Source organism: Stenella coeruleoalba (assembly GCF_951394435.1).
Source record: "Stenella coeruleoalba genome assembly, chromosome: 21".
Lineage (NCBI taxonomy): Eukaryota > Metazoa > Chordata > Mammalia > Artiodactyla > Delphinidae > Stenella > Stenella coeruleoalba.
Window position 1 is genome coordinate 31,597,824 of NC_137167.1, and position 18,417 is coordinate 31,616,240.

The window sequence follows — 18,417 nt, forward strand, 5'->3', positions numbered from 1 at the left end:
AAAGTGAATCAGTTATACATATACATATGTTCCCATATCTCTTCCCTCTTGCGTCTCCCTCCCTCCCACCCTCCCTATCCCACCCCTCCAGGCTGTCACAGAGCACCGAGCCAATATCCCTGTGCCATGCGGCTGCTTCCCACTAGCTATCTACCTTACTACGTTTGTTAGTGTGTATATGTCCATGACTCTCTCTCGCCCCGTCACAGCTTACCCTTCCCCCTCCCCATAACCTCAAGTCCGTTCTCTAGGAGGTCTGCGTCTTTATTCCTGCCTTACCCCTAGGTTCTTCATGACATTTTTTTTTTTTTCTTAAATTCCATATATATGTGTTAGCATACTGTATTTGTCTTTTTCTTTCTGACTTACTTCACTGTGTATGACAGACTCTAGGTCTATCCACCTCATTACAAATAGCTCCATTTCGTTTCTTTTTATGGCTGAGTAATATTCCATTGTATATATGTGCCACATCTTCTTTATCCATTCATCCGATGATGGGCACTTAGGTTGTTTCCATCTCCGGGCTATTGTAAATAGAGCTGCGATGAACATTTTGGTACATGACTCTTTTTGAATTATGGTTTTCTCAGGGTATATGCCCAGTAGTGGGATTGCTGGGTCATATGGTAGTTCTATTTGTAGTTTTTTAAGGAACCTCCATACTGTTCTCCATAGTGGCTGAACCAATTCACATTCCCACCAGCAGTGCAAGAGGGTTCCCTTTTCTCCACACCCTCTCCAGCATTTATTGTTTCTAGATTTATTGATGATGGCCATTCTGACTGGTGTGAGATGATATCTCATTGTAGTTTTGATTTGCATTTCTCTAATGATTAATGATGTTGAGCATTCTTTCATGTGTTTGTTGGCAGTCTGTATATCTTCTTTGGAGAAATGTCTATTTAGGTCTTCTGCCCATTTTTGGATTGGGTTGTTTGTTTTTTTGTTGTTGAGCTGCATGAGCTGCTTGTAAATTTTGGAGATTAATCCTTTGTCAGTTGCTTCATTTGCAAATATTTTCTCCCATTCTGAGGGTTGTCTTTTGGTCTTGTTTATGGTTTCCTTTGCTGTGCAAAAGCTTTGAAGTTTCATTAGGTCCCATTTGTTTATTTTTGTTTTTATTTCCATTACTCTAGGGGGTGGGTCAGAAAGAATCTTGCTGTGATTTATGTCATAGAGTGTTCTGCCTATGTTTTCCTCTAAGAGTTTGATAGTTTCTGGCCTTATATTTAGGTCTTTAATCCATTTTGAGCTTATTTTTGTGTATGGTGTTAGGGAGTGTTCTAATTTCATTCTTTTACATGTACCTGTCCAGTTTTCCCAGCACCATTTATTGAAGAGGCTGTCCTTTTTCCACTGTACATTCCTGCCACCTTTATCAAAGATAAGGTGTCCATATGTGCATGGGTTTATCTCTGGGCTTTCTATTCTGTTCCATTGATCTATCTTTCTGTTTTTGTGCCAGTACCATACTGTCTTGATAACTGTAGCTTTGTAGTATAGTCTGAAGTCAGGGAGCCTGATTCCTCCAGTTCCTTTTTTTGTTCTCAAGATTGCTTTGGCTATTCGGGGTCTTTTGTGTTTCCATACAAATTGCGAAATTTTTTGTTCTAGTTCTGTGAAAAATGCCAATGGTAGTTTGATAGGGATTGCATTGAATCTATAGATTGCTTTGGGTAGTAGAGTCATTTTCACAATGTTGATTCTTCCAATCCAAGAACATGGTATATGTCTCCATCTATTTGTATCATCTTTAATTTCTTTCATCAGTGTCTTATAGTTTTCTGCATACAGGTTTTTTGTCTCCTTAGGTAGGTTTATTCCTAGATATTTTATTCTTTTTGTTGCAATGGTAAATGGGAGTGTTTTCTTGATTTCACTTTCAGATTTTTCATCATTAGTATATAGGAATGCCAGAGATTTCTGTGCATTAATTTTGTATCCTGCTACTTTACCAAATTCATTGATTAGCTCTAGTAGTTTTCTGGTAGCATCTTTAGGATTCTCTATGTATAGGATCATGTCATCTGCAAACAGTGACAGCTTTACTTCTTCTTTTCCGATTTGGATTCCTTTTATTTCCTTCTCTTCTCTGATTGCTGTGGCTAAAACTTCCAAAACTATGTTGAATAAGAGTGGTGAGAGTGGGCACCCTTGTCTTGTTCCTGATCTTAGTGGAAATGCTTTCAGTTTTTCACCATTGAGGATGATGTTTGCTGTGGGCTTGTCGTATATGGCCTTTATTATGTTGAGGAAAGTTCCCTCTATGCCTACTTTCTGCAGGGTTTTTATCATAAATGGGTGTTGAATTTTGTCAAAAGCTTTCTCTGCATCTATTGAGATGATCATATGGTTTTTCTCCTTCAGTTTGTTAATATGGTTTATCACATTGATAGATTTGCGTATATTGAAGAATCCTTGCATTCCTGGAACAAACCCCACCTGATCATGATGTATGATCCTTTTAATGTGCTGTTGGATTCTGTTTGCTAGTATTTTGTTGAGGATTTTTGCATCTATGTTCATCAGTGATATTGGTCTGTAGTTTTCTTTCTTTGTGACATCCTTGCCTGGTTTTGGTATCAAGGTGATGGTGGCCTCGTAGAATGAGTTTGGGAGTGTTCCTCCCTCTGCTATATTTTGGAAGAGTTTGAGAAGGATAGGTGTTAGCTCTTCTCTAAATGTTTGATAGAATTCGCCTGTGAAGCCATCTGGTCCTGGACTTTTCTTTGTTGGAAGATTTTTAATCACAGTTTCAATTTCAGTGCTTGTGATTGGTCTGTTCATATTTTCTATTTCTTCCTGATTCAGTCTTGGCAGGTTGTGCATTTCTAAGAATTTGTCCATTTCTTCCAGATTGTCCATTTTATTGGCATAGAGTTGCTTGTAGTAATCTCTCATGATCTCTTTTATTTCTGCAGTGTCAGTTGTTACCTCTCCTTTGCATACAATTTTGCATCTTGTCTTTTCTTCCTTGCAGAGGGTTACCTAATGGATTCATTAACTTGTCAGATTATTTGGTTACTGTCTGTTTCAATCATTTCTACTAATTTTTCATCTCCGTTTTTCCTGTTAACTGAGAAATTTTGATGTTTAGTTTGTTTGGCTTTCCTTACACTACGTATTTATTTGAAATATCCCGGCTTATTTCCATTTTTACAATCCCTTTTTCCCCTCCCTTCCCCTTCCTTTCCTGCTCCCTGGTTCTCATCGTTATTTCAAAATTATTGGGAAGGTTCATAGATCTCTAACTATTTTTCAATATTTACCATGTCCTAGGCATGGAGATATATAGATATAGACATAGATATAGATATCTTTTTCATTTTCACAATCATACTCTGAGGTAGGAATTATCATTTCCCCCAGTTTGCAGATATCAACCTCAAGCTTAGAAAGAACAGGTGAATTGACCAAGATAGTAGGTGGCGGAGTCATAGGTGGAATGAGATTCTTAACTGCTCTGCCTATGATTCTGTCTCTAACCATAGCCACAGAGTGTCCTTTAAAAAAGGAAGTTATTAACTAATATAGATGATGTTAACCTCGAAAGAATTAAAATGTATTCCAAATTACAGAAACTTCCCTTCATGATTCTTTACAGGACTATTATCTGGAGATTTATCCAAAGCCATCTTGAAGGCATTCATGTTTTTTATACTTAGCATCTCACAGAGTAGAATTTTCAGAAGTTTATTATTCATCCAATTAAGCTGCTTTTCCTTTTAGACCTTTAAAAGTTCTCCACTCATCACTCCTTTGAGCTTCATGGCATTTTTCTGAATTGCTGCCTTATCTGTGTTCACTCCCTTCCTTTCTTCTTATATTATTGGCATCTGTCATATCTCGTCTAAGCTTTGACTTTTCAGAGTCGTAATTCAGTCAGTCTGTTACTACACTGTTGTCTCTACTTCTTCTTGATGTCTCTAATTGCCCTCCTTTGGATCCTTTTCCCATTGGGTGTATTCTTCTGAAAGTACAGATCAAACAGATGTCACAAATTATTTCTGATATGAAAGCTTTGCTTGGGAACTACTGTGAAGGATGGGTTGAAAAAGGGAGACGCATCTAAAAGTCACAAAGCTCTTGCAGTAATTAAGAGGTGATGAGGCCTTGCTGGGGGGGACGGGGATGGGTTATAAGAAAAGGAACTCAAGTTAATGAAAGGAATTTTGGTTAAGACACAGCTCTTGGCATTTGCCCACTAAACGGCCTTGGGCAAACACTGTAGGTCTTTGGGCCTTAATTCTTTTACTTCCAGGAAGAGAGCTGTAATGTCTACCTTACCCATTGTTTTGAGCATTAGAGGAAATATATTCATACAGATTTATAGGAAGTACTCCAGAAGTTGTACTTATTACAATCTTGATTTGGGACAATTAGGTTAAAAAGGGAGATATAAGGAATGAAGGAGAAAAAGAATGAAAAAGAACTCCAAGATGTTCATCCTGAGAGACTGGGATAATATCAGTACACCTTGAATTATTTCTGGCCTTCGAGATTTCTAGTTTGTTCCTAATCTGCCACAATATATGGGTTTTGGTTCTCATTTGGAAAAATAACCATCTTTGAAAAGATATATTTTTGATAATACTGGCTTATTATTTGCCAGGTAACTGTGCTATCTGTGAGTTTCTATGTGTAAGAAGTTGGGAAAGAGGGGCAGTAACTGGTGGGAGAAAAAGAGTCAGAGTTAGGCAAAGGGGTAGGAGGAAGAAAGATGGGAGGTGGTTCTTTCTGATGCATAGCTTACACTTTTCCTGGGTTTGCTCCGGAGTGTTTTTAAACAGTGTACAGATTTCCTGCTCATTATTGATTCTGCCTTATAGTACCTGTATTTTATCATGGTTTGTTTCCAAAAGCTGAGTAACCAAGTGATAGATTTTTTTCAAGTGTTTGCTCTCCAAGAAGACGTTGATTCCTATTATATCGTGGCTTAATTCACAAATACTGCCAGCGAGGACTTCTGTTTACTGCTCAGATTCAAGGCTGTAGCCATTTATCCTTCCCTAAATTATTCTTGCCCAATGGAGAAATTTCACCAATAGAGTAGTAGGGTAGTCTTACATTACAATCACTGTGTTTTAAAATTTGCATTTCTCCCTGTTAGTACTCATACTCCTAGCTTAGAATGATTTATCCTTGTCAACTTTCTGTCATATGTTCCGCTGCCATTTAAACAAAATAGTAGGTGGCCTAACACCAAGTACATACTTTCCACAGTAAGATTTCAATGCCGTGATGCCTTCTGCTCCCGCCCCCCCACCCCCCGCAATGCTATTCCTCCTCCCGTCTCTTGGTAGCCTTCCTAGTGATTTTGTAATCTGCATGCTCTCTATCCTCTTTCATCTTCCAAGCATCTGACATTCAAATTTTAGGCAGGCTTTCCTTTCACTTGCTAATGTGTTTTCATTAGGGCTTTTAACACAGGTGTTGAAGAATTTACACAGCCCAGTAGGGCTTTTCTATTTCCTCCCACAGTTCAATTGGCCAATGTAATAAACAATTTAGTCCTTCCTATTTTCCTTAAATACTCTATAAAATACTCTATAAAATTCCTTCATTACTCTCAACTGAGCCTTGGAAGCTAAAAATCTTACATCTCACATCTTTTTTATTTATTTATTTTATTTTATTATTATTTTTTTTAACATCTTCATTGGGGTATAATTGCTTTACAATGGTGTGTTAGTTTCTGCTTTATAACAAAGTGAATCAGTCATACATAAACATATGTTCCCATATGTCTTCCCTCTTGCGTCTCCCTCCCTCCCACCCTCCCTATCCCACCCCTCCAGGCTATCACAAAGCACCGAGCCAATATCCCTGTGCCATGCGGCTGCTTCCCTCTAGCTATCTACCTTACTACGTTTGTTAGTGTGTATATGCCCATGACTCTCTCTCGCCCTGTCACAGCTCACCCTTCCCCCTCCCCATAACCTCAAGTCCATTCTCTAGGAGGTCTGCGTCTTTATTCCTGCTTTACCCCTAGGTTCTTCATGACATTTTTTTTTCTTAAATTCCATATATATGTGTTAGCATACGGTATTTGTCTTTTTCTTTCTGACTTACTTCACTCTGTATGACAGACTCTAGGTCTATCCACCTCATTACAAATAGCTCCATTTCGTTTCTTTTTATGGCTGAGTAATATTCCATTGTATATATGTGCCACATCTTCTTTATCCATTCATCCGATGATGGGCACTTAGGTTGTTTCCATCTCCGGGCTATTGTAAATAGAGCTGCGATGAACATTTTGGTACATGACTCTTTTTGAATTATGGTTTTCTCAGGGTATATGCCCAGTAGTGGGATTGCTGGGTCATATGGTAGTTCTATTTGTAGTTTTTTAAGGAACCTCCATACTGTTCTCCATAGTGGCTGAACACATCTTTTTTAAAAGTTGGCTTTCTGGAATTTTTTTTTAAATTTATTTATTTATTTTTGGCTGTGTTTTCCCTTTGTTGCAGTGCGCGGGCTTTCTCTAGTTGCTGTGAGCCGGGCTACTCTTCCTTGCGGTGCTTGGGCTTTTCATTGCAGTGGCTTCCCTTGTTGCGGAGCACGGGCTCTAGGCGCACGGGCTTCAGTAGTTGTGGCTCGTGGGCTCTAGAGCGCAGGCTCAGTAGTTGTGGCACACAGGCTTAGTTGCTCTGCGGCATGTGGGATCTTCCCGGACCAGGGCTCGAACCCGTGTCCCCTGCATTGGCAGGCGGATTCTTAACCACTGCGCCACCAGGGAAGCCCTGGAATTTTTAATTCAAGAATTATTTCCCTGTATTTAATTGATTTTATCGGAAGCTAATTTGAACCTTGTTTCAGGCAAAGTTCACCTTTCCTTAATTAGTACAGCAAGCACATATTTTTCCTGAATACGCTTACCATTCATGCATTAAAACTTTTGGTTGCATTTATTTGGGTTGCATTTATTAAATGTTGTCTTAAGAAATACCATTCAGAAGTCTTGGATTTGATTCTTCAGTCTATTAACCAGAATGGACCATCAGCCTCTCCAGTGGCAGGGCACCTTCTTTGTGCCACTGAAATTCCTTCATTCAAATGGCTACTGTTCCCTGTGTCTCCTCTATGGTTGTCTGATACATTTGTATCTGGTAGGGAAATCACATCCTTCAGATTTTACAATTATTGTAATTTTAATCATTTGTGATTCCACAATTCGTTCTACTACATAACTTTATTTCAAAGTTCCCTTCCTTAACTAACACTGAAGCAATAACTAGAAGGTAAGCTATGTCAAAAATACCTGTGTTCTTCCTTGTCATCTGGAGGTCACCCTCACTATCCTATTTCCCCTGCAACCCTGAGAGATGATTGCATGTGCTTCCGATTCTCTCAATCAATCTCAGATTAAAAAAATAAAAAAAGCCTATCATGTCATTCTGAGATAAATATGTAAAACTCTGTAATGAAAAACTATTCAGGTATTCCTAAGTTTAAGACCATAGACCATAACCAACATAAAGCTTGATTTTTATAACTGAACTATTTTTGCTGCTATCAGAGCAAAAGTACCTTTGATGAGCATTCATGATTGTTGAAAATGGGGAAAGCAGAGACGGAAGCAGAAGCAGAAGACCTCCGAGAGACAAAGGTGCACCGAAACTACACCCACAGGAGCTGCCTGCAGGGATTTGCTTAAGTACAGGTAGGTGGGCTTGAGGATGTGCTTTTCAGTTTGTTTCTCCTTTCCTCTCCAGCCACTCCTCTGATCTACTTGGACAATTTGTTCTGAAAGGTCTGAATTGGATGTAGAGGAATATTAAAATTCATCAGATATCTGAACTAATCATCTTTGCATTTTCACTGTATAGATACATCCTGGGAGTAATTACTCATCTCTCACAATATACAGAATATTTTATTTTAATGAAACAATTAGAAATCAATGTAAAGAATTATTTAATATGAACACAGACCGTTACCAGAAATGCTGTAGGAATTCAGAAAAAGAAGACATTGCTCTGAGTTGGAATTTTGCAAATAATTTTTACACACCAGTTAGGATGCTAGTGAGACACAAAGAAATGTGACTTTAGTAAGGTAGTTGTTCTAGGCATGGGAAAACCACTCAAGCAAAGGCACAGAGATGGGGTCTCCATGGCACATATTCAGAGGGCTGGAAGGAAGCCCACTTGATTTGATGGAGGCCATAATTTGAGGACAGGAAGAAATTATATAGTGGAAGGCAGATTGATGTAAGATCTTGAATATGAAATGACGTGAGATGAGACCCAGTCATTCAAGGAACTAAATCTAACCCTACAGAAAAGTACTGAAGAGTTTTAGTAGAGATGAGTTTTATAAAGTATAGTCTATGAGCAATATACTGTACAGAGTGAGATGGGAAAAGAATGAGAGCATTTGCAATAATTTGGTCATGAGGTTGATGGTAAAGGTCTAGGCTAGAGTGGCTATTCTGGTAATAAAAATAAAGAGATGTGAAGCACAGTGCAAGAGAAAAAGTCGACTGTACTTGGTGTCTGCAGGGGAGCCAAGAAGTTTGGGAAAAGAGAATGCTAAGGAAATAAGAGTTCCCAATATATTGTTTAATACATTTTTTTCCTTCATTCTCATTATAAATTCTATAGTTGGGGTAAAAATGAAATGAAAAAAAATACACTAGATCCTCCTGGAGAACTGAATGTGATTAAAGGGTCAACAGTTTTTAGACATGGATCTGTTTTGATACTGTAACTCAAGATCTAACTGGTAAAACTTGATCAATGATCCTATTTACTTATATACTGAGTAGAATTTTTTGTGATTTGTATGTTAAAGACAAAACACAATGAACTTTAACAAGCGGGATTTCAAAATGTCATTAGTGTTAGTTCATTAGTTCTATTAAATGTTTTTTTACTTCAACGAAAAACAAAAGCAGTATTCTATTTTGCCTTTGCTGCATTAGTTTAGGACAGAATCCTAGTTTTCTAATTTTTTTCCTCTAATGTTAAAACACAGGATCTGATTCCTTTTTGCACAACATTTGCTGTGATTGACTTTCTAACAAGGACCTCTGTGACTCTACTGCTCCTGGGATGAGGAGGTGTTTTAGATAGAGCCTTGGCTTGAGGAGGAATTATCTTGTTGCACAAAAGATTGGATTTCCTCAGAAAAAAAAATTTTTTTCTCTAAAATACTTTCCTGTTACTCAGTATCAGATACTTACCTCACTGGGCAAGAGGGGTTAATAGCCACCTGCTTGCTGTCTTATTATTTCCTGTCCATTTAAATATAGGCTGGAAACATATCCCTAGATCCATTGGTACCATCTTAACCAGCAGTAAGGAGGACATTACAAATGTTACTTCTATTCTGATTCTCCCCAAATCATGCATGAGTGCAGAGCTGCTTTAAAAACTGATGTTTCTTTCTATTTATTCTTCTAAGCTTAATTGAACAAAGTGTACATTTAGGTATTGAAAATATTACATATAAACACATTCTACATAGAGAGATTTCAAAACTTACGGATCTGCTTCACGACCTTCGAACTCCAGGAACTGTCTTATTTGGATGATGATAATATCAATAGTTAGCACTTACCATGTACCGGGGACCATTCTAAATATTTTTAACATGTTAACTCCTTTAATCCTCACAGTAACCCAATTTTATTATCCCCATTTTCCAGATGAGGAAACTGAAGCTTGTAGAAGTTAAATAACTTTCCCAAACAAAGTGGCAGAAGCAAGATTTTAAAGCCTGGCCTTTGTTTTCAAGAATCCTGAGCCCCTGGAGAAATTTATACCAGGGCAGGAGACCAGCGCCTCTGAGCACGAAGGAAAGAGCTGCAGAGATACCCGACTGTAATCGCAGAGTCCGCAACCTTGTCAAAGGCGCTGAGTGGCTCCGAAGCATGGAAGCTGACCCTCGGGGACCATGTGGGGCTGGAACATGAACGTGTTTGAGGCATCCAGAATCGGTGGAGCATCCCCGTGTGGTCAGTTCTGGGTGAGTCTCCACACACCCAAGGAACTTTGAGGACCTTGGAACAGAAGGACACCCATAGTTATTGAAATGGAATTCGCCACCAGCCTGTCAGAGTGGGGCTCAGAGACTAATTTTGTCTTCAAGTAAACACCACTACTTAGCACACAGGGGTTTGTGGATTCAGACATATCCTCATTTGAGTAGAAACAACTTTAGAGCCACATACAATCCGCTTTTCCACCACCTGCTTGTAAAAGGTCACCAAAATTATCAAGTGGAGCAAAAATCACATAGTTATTTAGGAAGCAGTGCATGTCTTACACCTTCCCAGCTCTTCCACATCATCATTTTCCTCAAAAGCTAGACTTTGAGGAATCAATCAGATTTATTTTTAAGTTGAAAATACCATATATTAACAACATTAAAAAGCAACAGAATATCTCCCAAGGGTACTAACTACCACAACGATAACTATATTTTCATATTATCTTTCACTTGCATGATTTCACATATTTGCCGTCACATCTTGTTGACGGTTCCATTTCTTTCTCAAAGCCCATGAATGTTAATGCAGCAAATTATCTTCTAAACTTGAGAATAACAGAAAAGATATGATTTGCATGTTCTTCAATTCTTAGACTGATGCTCCCCTCCCCCCCTTTTTTTTAAACCACTACATGTTTTCTTTCCTGAAATACCTTGGGTTTTCCAGATAACCTGGGCTTTTGAAATAGCTCAGACCTATTCTGGCCAAATAACAAACCCAGCAGACTCCCCTTCCCCATTGTCATGGTGGCTCCTCCTCTGTTAGTAATTTGATGGAAAGAGTACTGGGGGAATCAGGCCCCAGTTCTAGTCCTCTCTCCATCTACCTTTAGGAGTTTGTGTGCAAATTAACCAACCTTATATAGTTAGCATTAAAATGTGACTGCAAATGGTGGTTCTGTCTACCTTCCAAAGTTGTTGTGAGGATCATATTACCAAAATCTGATCAAAAACGTTTCAAAACTTTGACACAGAACATAGATGTAAACTGTTGCATAGGATAAAATTATTATCTTAAATGTAATTGCAATGGCTTTTCCCACCTATCATTTCTAAGCATTCAACTGAGTTGAAGAAATAATTGATACATGGAGTGGCCTGTCGTGTGTGGGTACCATTGTCTGAAAGATGTTGAACCAGCTACAGAGCATCCTGAGATAGGCAATATTATCATTCACTGCATAGCACCATTAGTTAGAGGGAATGCTTTAAATCCAACTAGGTGAGCTACTTTCTTTCTACTCGGTTTTAGAAAAAGGTACTGAACTGTCATCAAGAAAAAACTGATAACGATTATATAAACTTCACAGATGTTTACTCCATTATCCTTTTTGTCATTTATGCAGAGGTCATGTTTCCCTCACAAAAAAGCCCTGAGCTGACCACAGAGCAATAGGAGTTACTAAGAGCAAGAGCTTTGTGATCTGTTTTCTTCCTCTTTTTGAAATTATCACTTTCTTCTGTAGTTAGTCTTTGTAGACCTGACTGATTTTAGAATGCCCTCCTCTTAATCAAAATTAAGAACATAAAACATTGAGCGTAAAAGCAAATTAAGCAGGTCTCTTACCTTAAAATTAGTTGATAAAAATCACCTAGAATTTATCTTACCTCTAAAGGAATGAATTGGATTAGTGGGTTTTTTTGTTTTTATTAGAAAATTTATCATAAACGTATGTGAGAGATATTTAGCTCAAATTAAATCAGAGGGTTGTACGTCAACTATATTTCAATAAAAATTAAAAAAAATTTCTCTTTAATGAAATCAGAGGGGAAAAGTGACCTTAGAGACAGTAGTGGTTAAAAATAAAAGGCCACAAATTATTTAACACTCCTGACATTGGAAAGAGCTTGCGACTGCTTTAACGAGTAGAGTATAGTAGAGGAGGCGCTGTGATTTCCCGAGCCACATCATGAAAGGTTGCGCCTTCTGCCTCATTCTTTTTCCAGGTGCTCTTTTTGAGGGAAGTCAGATCATGGAAGAGGTCCTGCTACACTGAGACAACACACATTGGAGGGGCATCTTTGGGAGCATCCAGAGACAGAGCCCCAGCTCCATTCCCAGCCAACAGCCAGTCTCCAGCGCAGCTACGTGAGTCACCCTCTGGGACATCTCGGCCAGCTGAGCCCCCAGAGGACTGCCGCCCTGGCTGACCTCCAGACCATGACTGCATCAGAGTCCCAGGTGAGATAAGCCTAGCCCAGCCCTGCCCAGACCCCTGACACACAAAGTCATGACAAAATAAAATGAAACGCCTCTAAGTTCGGGAATCATTTTTTACACCATAAGATTTACTAGAATGGTAGCCTTAAAATTAATTTATGTGACTCTTAGGTAGTTGGTAAGGCTAATGTACAATTTTCAAACAACCAAAGTTCCTACTCCTGGTTTTATCATCCAGTAACCCTGTGAGCTAGCCAAAGTGTCATTTTAATGCCTTGGTCCCTTTGTCTATAAAATGGGAATATTTCCTTCGAGTTATTTTAAAGTTTAAGTGAGAATACATGTAAAAATCTTTTCAGAAGGGAGCATGTGTAAAGCATGATCTTCATACTAAACTTAGCTAATAAGTAAAAATTATAATGCAAATGTCTTATAATAGAAATGCGATATTAGTTTTTCTTACAGATCAAATTTTCAGAGATATTTAAGATATTTTTCTTATTTTCCATAATAATGTTTATTGTTGGATTGAGGGAGTGAAAGAATACAAATTCAATCAAAGTACATAAAAGCATATGCCTATTTAGAGGTTCATTTTCTTCTCCCTTCTTGTTGTGATATTACTCTCCATGATGTATTATGGGTTTTAGGGGTCATTTGTATTCATCATAAAAATCTCCTTTGGTATTATTAGAGCTCACTGTGGGATGCTTAGGACTGTCTGAAAGTCATTCATCATTCAGAATTTATGATAAAACCACTGTTAGGCAGCTCCTAGACACTCTGTCATATTTACACTTCTGGAAAACAACATAGTGAAAGAACATTTAGGAAGTGACCTTGATGCTTTCATATTGGGATAAATATCATCAATGCTAGAACTTTTTAACATCAATTCTATCAAGAATCAACTGCTAAGATATCTGAAAAGCTACATTCTCACATTTTATTTCTGACTATTTCCCTCTGAGTGTAAATGAGCTGTTTCTAGCAAGCATGGTCCTTGATGTGACATTGGAGTGTACCTTCAAATCATTGACAATTACTAAGGTCTTTCAAGAGATGAAGGCTGCAATCTTCAGATTGTATTTCTGGGAATTATATACATACGTATATATATATATAATATATATATATATATATATATATATATATTTAGCCAGAATACCTTTTCTGTAGAAGGAGAAAAGTTGCTGTGCAAAGAAACTGAGCTGTCTCCTTGAATAAGCCTCATGGGTCTGAAAGTCTGCTTCGAAAGGGTGCCCAACTCACGGTGAGGCCAAAAAACCCTAAATATCGGAGTTTGGAGCAAAGAAAAGTTTATAGCAGGGCCAAGCAAGGAGAATGGGTGGCTCGTGGACCCCCAGAAAAGCTCAAACTCCCCAAAGTGTTTCAGCAAAGCATTTTTAAAGGCCAGGTGAAGGAAGGGCATCCCAGGGTGTGTGATCTCCTCGTGTGCAACTCTCTGATTGGTTGATGTTGAGGTCATAAGGTGGTTAACATTATCAATCCTAAGGCGCCAGGTCTAGGGGCTATGCGCTCATGACCATCAGGTAGTTAATTTCTGCCATTTGGTTGTGGTTTCTAGCATCTGAAAAACTCAAGAAATATGCATGAGATACTATTATCTGGGTACTTCTGGGTACTTCAGAGAGGAGTGACAGCAGATATGGGGGAGGGTTCTGTCCCAGAAAGGCCCTGTAGGGCCACAGAGTCCTGCTGGTTACAAGGGAAGTTGTGCTTCTCTGTCTCGATAGGTATCTACCATTTCCTGGAGTCATAGATTACACAGGAAGTAGAGGAGACGCCCTGATTTCTCATCATCCCAGTGATACTACCTCTCTTACCTATGCAAGGGTGGTGAACTGTGCAGTTTATCTACAGTGCTCGTGTGCATGCCTTCTCTTTCTGAAAGCAGTAAAGAAAAAAAAATCACCCTTTGTGTAGAATATTTAAGACAATGCCAACCCTCGTTTTGGAAGACTAGAAATTATCTTATTAAGTGTTGTTGTTTTCCAGTACCAAAGCCAGTTCTTCAGTGCAAAGTACAAAGTGTGAAACTTTCTTGTAAAAAAAAAAAAAATCCTCCATGATTCTAATGAAGAAGAAAAGCAAAAATTACACAAAATTCAGAGTCCCCCCAAATTTGGATGCTTATTTTTTTTCCAGGCTTATTTCTCCTTATTCTCTCCCGATGGCCCTACTCCCACTGTAACCAGTCTCTCATTGGCAAACATGCTCTTAGACTTTACACAAACTATTCCCACTGCTAGGAATGCACTTCCCTGTTATTCCAACGGTTGAAAAAGCCCTGCCCTTCCCCAAGCACTCCACTGAATTCTAATTTCTAAAACTTCCCATATGTTCTCCAGCCAGAATCATCTGCCCCTCAGACATACCTTCAGGGGAATCTGTTTATACTTCTATCAGTGGTCTATTGTGAACTGTATTTTATCATTCATTATATACCATGTTTGAAATTAAAGATGCTTAACACGTTGGTTGTCAAGAATTGTGAAGGGTCTAAGACTTTATCTGAATACAAGTCAACGAGTGTGCCTAACGGATTTATGAATGCTGGAAGGAGACATGAAACTCCCAGGTCAGAAACAAAGGACTTCGCTACCCACAGATACAGCAGTGGCCAGAGTATCTGTATTTGCACCATTTCTCTGAATCCTCAATCCCGCCAGGTGCCATGAAGAAGGCAGGTATTGCCTGCATAGGTAGTAAATTGCATAATGGAAAGGAACCCAAATCCTTTATAATGAGCAGTAAGCCTGCCTGACCTTTGCCCAGAGGAAGACGTTACCTTTATGACGCTGGACAGTACTCAGACCTGCCTTTGCTGCAGAGAGAGCTGTCTGCCGTCTTCCAAGTCTGTTCACTGCGCGCACATCCTTGAAAAGACAGCCCGAAGCCAAGCCAGGCAGCACCCCTGCTCTTAAGACATAAAGAGATGTCATTACAGGGAAAATTGCCAATATGTAAATAGTCACGAGCAGAAATAGAGCATTTTGGTTATCACGTAAGATGTAGCTCGGCTACTTGAAAGCAGGTACAAAATAACACAGATAGTTTTGAATCACAGGCAAAAAAATACTTGTTCTGCCAAGACAAACGTTTAGTGTAATCTTTTTCTAAAGAAAACTTTCTACATAGCCCAAACATGTTTTTTTTTTTCAAATTAACCTTGAGAATGCCAACATTGAAAGGAGCCGTAATTAATACTGGAAGATCAGAAGGGAAGATGATTATCTTAACAGGAGACATATGCCTGAGTATGAGAGGGAACTGGATGGATTTTATTTTTAAAAAGTCAAAGAATGAGTAGGGCATATACTGCATTATATTTAATGCAACATTTACATGGAAGTTGCCAGAACTGTCAGAAATGCTTTTAGTAGGATGTCATTTTGCAACTCTGTATGTATTAGAGATGACCAGGATAATTATGGGCCAATTTTGGTAACTAATATTCACTGCAAAATATCCAACCCCATATCTTCCATGCCTGGCTCCACCCAACATTCAGACCTTGCTTCAAAGTTACCACCTCAGGGAAGACCTGTGATCAGCCAACCTAGATCTGCACCCAGACCCTACCAGTCAGTCTGAGAGGATCTCATTGTTGGGTTTGTTTATTGGTAACTCCTCCCTCCCCAATCCTCCCCTACACCCTTGCCTACATGAGATTCACTGGGGAGGATCCTTGTCTGTTTCTTCATAGCTCTATCTCCTGGACATAGAATAGTGTCTGAGATAGAAAAATCAAGAAATAACCAAAGGATGAGTGGATCCATTGTTTTACTCTCTCAGGGCTCCAACTGGGTGCTGTACTGTTCATATCTCTCTCCATCCATAGGTTTCTTGGTAGTTGTCAACTGTTCTCAGCAGTGTGCTGGCAAAGTTCGTTTTCTCGAAACTCGTAGATCACAGGTAAAATTATGGCTTGGCTAAAGAGGAAGAAGGCCCTCTCATCCTTCTACTCAAAGTTACTCTGGTTTCCTCTTTCTCATTATATTGTTTCTCTTTATTTGTTCCTTGGTTTTCATTTTTTTCCTGAGTATAGCGTCATTCCTGGCCACTCTTGGATATCTTAGCAGTTCACCCAGTTCATAAACCATCTTCCTTTCAGCCTCCTCTCCTGCTAATTGCTCAGCTTCCAGCAACCTCTGTGTGATGTTTGCATGCAGCCATGTACCACAAATGTACACACATATGTTGTGTGTATTTTGGTCTGATAAATCCACAGAAAGAATGATAAGGGCATAGAGTGAATGCAGGAATATGGAGTCTCACTTTTTCAAAGCAAATATTAATTTTATAAGGGCAGTTTCAGAAAATAAATCAAAATTTTCTATTTCATGTTTGGGTTGGGTCCTGTAAAACGTGAGTTGTATCAAATTTCAGATTATTTGAGCCACATCAAGTTTTGGATTAGTCAATCTTTCTGAACCAGGGCAGGATTCTAGTAAATGTTCCCAGGAAATATATCAACTCATCAACTCCAAAAGAATACATGTATCTTTTTGTTTCTGGTATTATTTCTAATACAAATCATATTCCCATTCATCCACCTGCCTCCACCCTTCCTAAATTCTTGCTCTTTTCACATATTCTGCAGAAGTAGATTTCCTGGAGGATAAATCAGGTAGCAAGCAAATGCTATTAGCACAGGAGTTGACCTAGGATGGAGCCAGGCATTTTCAAGTTGGATGGGTGATTCATCTCCCTGTAGATTACCGTCTGTTTCCCTCTGTGTCCCTAGGGTTTTCCTAATTCATCTTGCAGATCAAACCTGGTTACTCAGAGCCTGAGGTGTGCTGTGAAGGACAGAAAAGGGTGTATTTAAGGGGAGATGTCAGCTACCACATACAGAAAAAGTTACTTAGCATTGGCAAGTCTTTCTTCATTGCTGGGCAAGCTTTCCTTCTTCTCCCTATTTATCTATGTTATTTTTCTTTCAGGTATGTTTCTAATGCTAACAGAAATACCATTGGTTTCCTTCTCATCCAGTTTCATATCCCAGTTTCTGTTCGTTAAATCTAAGGCAATAAACTTACATCCGGTCTCTTCTTGGCTCCGGTAAAGGCCCTGCTGGTTGCTCATTAGTTTGCAGAGACTGGTCTGCAAATAGGGAGACTTCTTGAGAATGATTAGGGGACTTTTCTTTACCTGGCAATGCTTAAGTGCTGAGTTGAAGGAAGTTGAGGTCCGGAGGTAATTGTTACAGATCACGTAAATACCAAGAGGAAGGCAAGACACGAACTCTCAACTGAGAAGGTTGCATTTGTACTGAAATGCCAGTAATTGACTAAACGAGAGTTAGGACCTAAGTCTATTTATCTTTGCAGGGATTCTTCTGTCAATAAAGGGAAAAATATATTCAATACGGTGCTGAAAATGATTCAGAAGTTTTAATTTTTTTTTTTTTTTTGCGGTACGCGGGCCTCTCACTGTTGTGGCCTCTCCCGTTGCGGAGCACAAGCTCTGGACGCGCAGGCTCAGCGGCCATGGCTCACGGGCCCAGCCGCTCCGTGGCATGTGGGATCTTCCCGGACCAGGCCATGAACCTGTGTCTCCTGCATCAGCAGGCGGACTCTCAACTACTGCACCACCAGGGAAGCCCAAGCATTTTATGTTTTAACTGTGATTCAAATTCTCTCAATGTGGTAAAAAGATAAAGGTGATTTATCAGGAAACCTTGTACACTTAAAAAATAATAATAAGCTATTATGAAACAAATACTGAATTAAAAGAAAACTAAACTCAACTTCACCAGATGGCCAGAAACTGCAGGCAGTTCTCTGTAATCAAAAGGCTTTGAAAGTGTCACAGGTACTTAAGCCTTCATTCACCAATTCACAACACAAAACCTGTAAACATGAAGACGTACATTGTCACAAGATATTATCGCGTCATTGTCTCAAATCTCTCTCCATGTGGCAGTGAGAACCTGGTCTTTCTGAGATGTGATCTACTGTATGACAATAAGAAAAAACAGAGAAGGATTCAAGTGCCCTGAAGAACACCTTCCAATAACTCTCAGTGTGGAATGAAAGCAAGTAGAATATTACACTGACTTTCTCAATTTATGTCTCTTTTAAAAACAAAAGTTGGCATTTGCATGGTAATCTTTCAGCCAATTCGGCAGAAAAAAAAAATCCAATTCAAATATTTCAAAAGAATTCTACCTGTCCTTAAAAAAAACATTTCTTGGAGACCCATCAATGACAAGAAATATCTTTCAA

General features: G+C 38.9%; 1 protein-coding gene across 4 annotated transcripts in view; it reads left to right on the forward strand.

Moving 5' to 3' along the window:
- NEIL3 (nei like DNA glycosylase 3) overlaps positions 1–18,417 on the forward strand; it is a gene marked incomplete at its 5' end in the record, with an annotated part of 176,862 nt that overhangs the window by 139,544 nt on the left and 18,901 nt on the right. For 2 of the 4 annotated variants that reach the window (XR_013825450.1, XR_013825452.1), the window contains 3 exons: positions 7,526–7,669; positions 9,659–9,978; positions 11,950–12,618. Of the gene's footprint in view, positions 1–7,525; positions 7,670–9,658; positions 9,979–11,949; positions 12,619–18,417 lie in introns of those variants that run through there. The other 2 variants (XR_013825449.1, XR_013825451.1) reach the window with 2 other exon arrangements.